Genomic DNA, 8,171 nt, shown 5'->3' on the forward strand with positions numbered 1-8,171 from the left:
TTAGGTACATTAGTTAATAAAGTCTTTAATCTTCTGGTTTCTTTAGCCGTAAAATAATACTATCCTTCTCTTTATAAAAATAAGATCAATAACATGAAATTCTATGACTACTCAGGAAAGAAAATCTAATGCATTCAAGAGCACATATAAATAGGTAGTAGTAACCAAACAAAATTAGTTTTTTAGTCAATTTTTGGATAACAGTAACAAATGTAGCCCCATATTTGCAAAAAATTTAAAAGCTGATAAGGAACAAAAGGGGCAAAATAATGTAATTAAGATATTTAAATGGCTGTAGGTAGAAATTAACAATAGTGACAACAAATCTTTTTTTCTGAAACAATCAGAAAAAAAATCACTTTTCCGGACAATCTGTGGAAATATGTATCTGAAGTTCATGAACTCAATTTAGTGAACATAATAGCAAGATGGAAAAATGCCTCTAAAAACCAGATTTCACAAACTGCACTTGAGGTAATGCTCAAAGAAGGAAAAGTTTAAAAGAACTCATATCATATCCTCTCATTGATTTTTGTGCCAAATTCACATCACTCCTAATGGTGGTTCTGAAAATGCATGAATGACAGGAGTGATCTGAAATGCAATTTAAGACTCAGGTGGGCTACAAGTGAATCAAACCTTTGGAATAATGATTTGCAGAAAAGTAAACAATTATGAGTGTTTAGGACTGGCCCACCTGAAAGCTGATATGTTGTAATCTCCAGTTTTTTTTTAACCCCTGGAAGGCTTCCTACTGCCACTAAGCAGAGAACACAAGAATTGCTTTTGCACTTCAGGTTCACTTGATTAAGTTGTATATTAGAGACTATTTCTGTAAACTATCATATATACCTGCTTTGTATACTAAAACTCAAGAAGTAATTTTACTGAGATTTGATGCAAATTAGTTAAATCCTGGTCACATTTTAAAAAGGCAAAACATTGAAAACTGAACATGAATGTGTGTGTGTATATATATACTCATACACACACACACACACACACACACACACACATTTTCCTTTCTTTGATCAAAAGTTGAGAAAGGATAAATATTCAGAAAGTAATGCAAGCTCTGAGTTAAAAATGCCTTTTATGTTTTTTAAACAACTGACATAATATGAATTCTAAATTTTTATTCATTTAATGATCTGTCAATCCAATTATGGTAAAATTTTTAAAAAGATGATAAATTAATACTAAGTTATGTTTTTCATTGTCCTTTTTTAAATCTTCACATCCTCAAAATTTCCACTTAAGAATTCACCAAGACTCAAAGGTAATGAAAATATGTTCTGAGTATACAACTGCAAAGCCATAAGCAATTTGAAAGTAATCTGAAGGTCATCCTTCCTAAAGAAAATTATGTGTTGCCCTTGTTATGAAACACATTAAGTTGTACCTTTCAATTTCCATTCAAATTTACTGCAGAAGCCACACAGAGCCAAGAGGAATAAAATTGAGAGGGAATAAATTGCCTTCTCTGACAGCTGGTCAAGATAAATGCAAAGAACAGAGTGTGTAATCTGAGATTATCGAATGTTTGAGAAGCACTTTAAAGATGACAAGAGCTAGTTGTTGTTATGGCAGAAAAAAATGAGAGGTAAATATTACTGAGCAATTTGACATAGGCTATCCTTCTTGAAAGCTGGTATCTCCGATTCAGAGCAGAGCAGAGCAGCTAGAATATGTGAAGTACTTTCCATGGCTACTTTTTAATTCTATTCATTTTAATTTCATACAAAATTTTGATTGTCAGACAAACAGAATCAGCTGCAAAAGAAGTAGGGATCTCACTTAATGGCTATGTGGCTCTTTCCTATAGAGCATAATAAGGGGTTGCTTATATAATGGATCTAAAGACTGGCTCCAGAGTCAGGTTATACATAGAAAAATAAGTCATAAGCCTCCTGATAGAAGTCACTTAACCTTATTATGCCTTATTGATCAGATGAAGAAACTGCCAAGTGCACTTGCTTATTATTATTCTTTATTTTTCCTATGGGACACTGACAATACACTCTCTTTCAGGATGCTCAAGGAAGACACCTGCATTCTAGAATGGTATCAATGAAACATTACATTCTTATTACACAAAAATATTAATTGTGAATTTTGCATTTTACCCTGTGATGTGGTTTGTGTAGTATTCTTACACTGTATCTTTCATTCAGGATGTATAGAGCAAATGTGACACAGGAAGTATATACTACTGAAGGTATTATATATGTTATTCCTAAATTACATTAAGAACATAATTTCCTGTTACATGTAAGAGTGACTCTTGCTACATTGTTTGTGTTCCAAAACACATGCATGTAAATAAAAACTTTGTAGAAATACAAGCAGAAGGACACTTGAGCAGATAAAGGTCAAAAGTAACGAATTCATTATTTAACTTATTTATTTATTTATTTATTTACCAATTCTAGTGTTTATAAAATGTCTATATGTATTATATACAAAGAAAGCTGTGAAGATTAAATTTTTTTTCTACAAGTTTATATAAACTGAATGAAAGCAGATTTTGAGAGGCAGGGTAAACCATGACAATTCACAAACATTATCTTTACTAAAATGATTATATACATTTAATTGATATATAATATTAATAAACTGTAATAAATAATACAGAGTAATTTTTAGAAGAATAAAGACTAGGCACTTAAAACAAACAACAAGTAACTGAACTGTTCACTCTCTTTCGAGGATGAAAATTTCTTTTGTCTCAAACTAGACACTTTTAATGAAAGCCCTAAATTGCCACATTTTCTCCCAGGTTTTTGGGATATGATCATCATAATACAATTTCAGAGGCTGTTTTTGCAACTTAATCTGCCTGCTGAAGTTGACAAATACATGGTTTTTCTTTTTGTTTTTTGGAGTTTTTTTGTTTGTTTTTAAAATTATCTGGCCCTCCTTCCTACTCACCCACTCCATCCACTGTTTCATTAAGTGAATTTCTTTTTCTAGGGGTGGGGCTAAAAACTGAATCAGTCCTTGTTTCCCAGCCATAGGAATGGATATTTAAGCCACACCTAACCATTCAAACACTTTCTTTGTGACTGTGAAAGGATGGAACAATCAGAGACCTCCACATTTTTGTGCAGAACAGTTGGGGCACATTCTCTTTCTGCTAGGGTTACTAAGGCCATAAGATGTGAGTGGAGCCTGCAGAGCCCCTGCAGCCTACCACTTGAAGAGTCAGCTGCAAGATGGAGAAAGCCAGAGTCCAGATACTACTGTGTGGGCTCATGGAGCCAGCTGTGCTTGGAGTCAGATGTATTTCTGGACTTCCCAGTTATATGAGGGTATATAAGCTGCTTTAACTTGATTGTTTGTATTACTAGGCTTCCTAAGTTTTGACCGATACTCTCGCCCCTGCTAGGAATGTAAATTATTATTATTTTCCTTCATCTCATTGCATCATGAGGAATGTGATCAATCAGAACAATCTGAACGTACAGCATCTTTTATAAAAATTATTTTTAGTTTTGAAAGAAAATCTCCGCTCTCACTCTTATTCCTCTAATGGCTGAGATGTCATGATCCTAAGTGAAAAAAAAAAGTCTTTTGTGGTTTGCAAGGTCAACACCTGTTATTGAAGAGCTTTTTCTAGGAAAAGGTTGCTTGTGTCCTCTGTGATTGAGAGACCAGATCTCCCTCCCCTAGCAGTAGATCTTCACTGCTATGGTCTGAATGTTTATGTCCCTCTAAAATACACATTGAAATCCTTGCTCCTAGGGTGATGGCATTAGGAAGTGAGGCCACTGGGAAGTGATTAGGGCAGAAGGGTGGAGCCTTCATGAATGGAACGAGTGCCCTTATAAAAGAGGTCTGGGAGAGACTCTTCACACCTTCCACCAGGTGAAGTTAGAGTGAGAAGACAATTGTTTATCAGAAGGCAAGCCCTTACCAGAATTGAAATATGCCTAATCTTGTACTTTCCAAGTCACCAGAACTATAAGAAATAAATATTTGTTTTTGACAAGCCATCTAGTTTATAGTATTTTGTCATAGCAGCCTGAGCAAACAAAGACATTTGCTGTGATTTGCTAACCTACTTCTCAACAGTGCTAATGGCAAGTAATGGACGTTCCTTCTTGTTTTAACTCCTGTAAACTCAGTTTTCCCCTAACTTTTGAAGTTTGCATTTTCTTTTTTTAAACTTTTAAGTTTGGGTGTACATGTCCAAGTCTGTTATATGTAAACTCATGTCACAGGGGTTTGTTGTACAGATTATTACATCACCCAAGTACTAAGCCTTGTTACCCAACAGTTATTTTTTTCTGCTCCTCTCCCTCCTGCCACCTTCCACCCTCAAGTAGGCCCCAGTGTCTGTTGTTCCCTTTTTTGCGTTCATGAGTTGACATCATTTAGTTCCCACTTATAAGTGAGAACATCCAGTATTTCATTTTCTGTTCCTGCATTAGTTTGCTAAAGGTAATAGCCTCCAGTTCCATCCATGTACCCACAAAAGACACGAGCTTATTCTTTTTATGGATGCATAGTATTCTGTGGTGTATATGTACCACATTTTCTTTATTTAATCTGTCATTGGTGGGCATTTAGGTTGATTTCATGTCTGCTATTGTGATAGTACTGCAATGAACATTTGCAGGCATGTGTCTTTATGGTAAAATAATTGCTATTTCTCTGGGCATAGACCCAGTAAAGAGATTGCCGAGTTGAATGTGTTCTGTTTTTAGTTCTTTGAGGAATCATTATACTACTTTCCACAATGGTTGAACTAATTTTTACTCCCACCAACATTGTATAAGTGTTCCCTTTTCTCTGCGACCTCACATCTGTTATTTTTTGACTTTTTAATGATAGCCATTCTGACTGGTGTCAGATAGTATCTAATTGTAGTTTTGATTTGCATTTATATAAAGATCAATTATATTGAGCTTTTTTTTCATGTGCTTGTTGGCTGCAGGTATGTTTTCTTTTGAAAAGTATCGGTTTATGTCTTTTGCCCACTTTTTAATGGAGTTGTTTTTCTCTCGTAAATTTAAGAACTTTATAGATGTTGGATATTAGACCTTTGTCAGATACATAGTTTGCAGAAATTTTCTTCCATTCTATAGGTTGTCTGTTCACTCTGTTGATAGTTTTCTTTGTTGTGCAGAAGTTCTTGTTTGATTAGATCTCATTTGTCAATTTTTAGCTTTGTTGCAATTGCTTTTGGTATCTTTGTCATGAAATCTTTGCCCATTCCTATGTCCAGGATGGTATTGCCTAGGTTGTCTTCCAGGATTTTTATAGTCTTACATTTAAATATTTAATCCATCTTGAGTTGTTTTTTTGTATAAGGTATAAGGAACCTGTCCAGTTTCAATCTTCTGCATGTAGCTAGCCAGTTATTCCAGCACCACTAATTGAATGGGGAATCTTTTCCCCGTTGCTTGTTTTTGTCAGCTTTGTCAAAGATCAGATGGCTGTAGGTATGGGACCTTATTTCTGGGGCCTATATTCTGTTCCATTGGTCTATGTGACTGTTTTTGTAAAGTACCGTGCTACTTTGCTCATTGTAGCCCTGTAGCATAGTTTGAAGTTGAGTAACAAGTAACGTAATGCCTCCACCTTTTACCTTTTGCTTAGGATTGTCTTGGCTATTTGGTATCTTTTTGGTTTTATATAAATTTTAAAATATTTTTTCTAGTTCTGTGAAGAATGTCATTGGTAGTTTGGTAGAAAGAGCATTGAATTTATAAATTGCCTTGGGCAGTATGGCCACTTTGATGATATTGATTTTTCTTATCCATGGGCATAGGATGTTTTTTCATTTGTTTTGTCTTCTCTGATTTTTCAGAGCAGTATTCTATAATTCTCACTGTAGACACTGTTTACCTCTCTGGTTAGATGCATTCCTAGGTGGGGTGTGTGTGTGTGTGTGTGTGTGTGTGTGTGTGTGTGTGTGCTGCAATTGTGAATGGAATTGCTTTCCTGATTTGGCTGTTGTTGGTGTATAGGAATGCTACTGGTTTTTGTACATTATTTTGTATCCTGAAATTTGCAGAAGTTGTTTATCAGCTAAAGGAGCTTTAAGGCCAAGATTACTGGCTTTTTAGATATAGAATCATGTCATCTGCAAACAGGGAGAGTTTGACTCTCTGTCTTCCTATTTCGATGCCCTTCATTTCTTTCGCTTGCCTGATTTCTCTGGATAGGACTTCCAATACTATGCTGAAGAGGAGTGGTAAGAGAGTGCATTCTTTTCTTGTGCTGGTTTTCAACGGAAATGCTTCCAGCTTTTGCCCCTTTGGTATGATGCTGGCTGTGGGTTTGTAATAGATGGCTCTTATTATTTTGAAGTATGTTCCTTCAATACCTAGTTTATTAAGGGTTTTTAACATAATATTGAATTTTATCAGAACCTTTTTTTGCATCTATTGAGATAATCATGTGGTTTTTGTCTTTGGTTCCATTTATTTGATGAATCAAATTTATTGATTTACATATGTTGAACCAACCTGGAATCATAGGGATGAAGACTGCTCGATAGTGGTAGATTAGCTTTTTGATGTGCTGCTGGATTTCATTTACAAGTATTTTGTTGAGAATTTTTGCATTAATGTTTATCAAGGATATTGGCATGAAATTTTCTTTTTTGTTGTTGTCTCTGCCAGGTTTTGGTATGAGGATGATGCTGGCCTCATATAATGATTGGAGAGGAGTGCATCTGGTGGGTTAGGCTTTGTGTCCCTATTCAGCTCTCATCTTAAATTGTAATCCCTATAATCCCCACTTGTCAAGGGTGAGCCAGGTGGAAGTAATTGAATCATGGGTCCATTTCCCCCATGCTGTTCTCGTGATAATGAGTGAGTTCTCATGAGACTTGATGGTTTTATAAGGGACTCTGCCTCCCCAACGCACTCAGCACTTCTCTTTCCTGCTGCCCTGAAAAGAAAGTGTCTTACTTTTCCTTCACCTTCCACCATGATAGTAAGTTTCCTGAGGCCTCCCCAGCCATGCTGAACTGTGAGTCAATTACACTTCTTTCCTTTATAAATTACCCAGTCTAAGGTAGTTCTTTATAGTGGTATGAAAAGGAACTAATACACGATTTCAGGAGGAATGGCACCAGTACTTCTTTGTATATCAATTTATAATAGAATTCAGCTGTGAATCTACCTGGTCCTGAGCTTTTTTTGGTCACTAGGCTACTTGTTACTGATTTAATTTCAGAGCTCATTATTGGTCTTCGACTTTACATTTTCAACTTAGCAGGTCCTCACATTCAGAATACTAGTTTTTCTACAAATAGTAAATTGAATTTAAAGGTGAAAAACAATGATGAGAGCATTACTATGTAAAATCAGTAAAACTTAAAAGCTAAAATTTAAAATTTAGAACCCAACAAAAACACTTTAAGCCTTGAGAAAAATGGGACTGTGATCTGAGTTACCTATGGTAACAATTTCTCTTCTCAGATTATAGTTTAACTCACCTGCATATTTTTTTTGTTCTCTACAATGGCTAGAGAGAATTAAATGACATCAGGGGAAAACCTCTTGCCTTCTAATGACCCTTGTTAAAAATTAATTTCCTCTTCGTTGTCCTGGTTTGTTTAGAACAGATGACAGAAAACCATGATTATTATACCCTTTATAAATAATATTAAATGTATCCTCTGAAGAAATTCTGCCTATCACCAATGAAATACCTGTAACTATGCAACAACCTTGTATAAATAATGTTGGAAAACTGCTAAGAGCTCCTCTGTCTCTGTCTCTATGTAAGTAAAGCCTGAATATCTCTACTTTGGAACACTGACTCCATTCCTTTGTAGTTTGTATTTCCAAGTGGTACATCCTCACACTTTGTACTTGAAGAAACTCTCTTTAAATTATTAGATTGTGACACTTTTGATTATTTTAGGTTGAGCGTATTGCGATATTGCCTAGGCTGGTCTCAAATCCCCAGCCTCAAGTGATCCTTCCCTAATAGCCTCCCAGGTATCTGAGACTACAAGGAAAAGCCACCACACTTGGCTAGAATTCGTTTTTAGCTAGATATAGTGAATTCCTAACACATTACAGGTGAGGCCCATTGTGTTTTACTAATTTAAATTGGCAAAGTTTCCTGATGAATCTGTATTTATTTTTTATAAAAATCTTATTAAATTTCCACTGTTTAACTCTTCTTCCAAGATTTACCTCAGATGT

This window comes from Cebus imitator, unplaced genomic scaffold, assembly GCF_001604975.1.
Source record: "Cebus imitator isolate Cc_AM_T3 unplaced genomic scaffold, Cebus_imitator-1.0 Scaffold400, whole genome shotgun sequence".
Lineage (NCBI taxonomy): Eukaryota > Metazoa > Chordata > Mammalia > Primates > Cebidae > Cebus > Cebus imitator.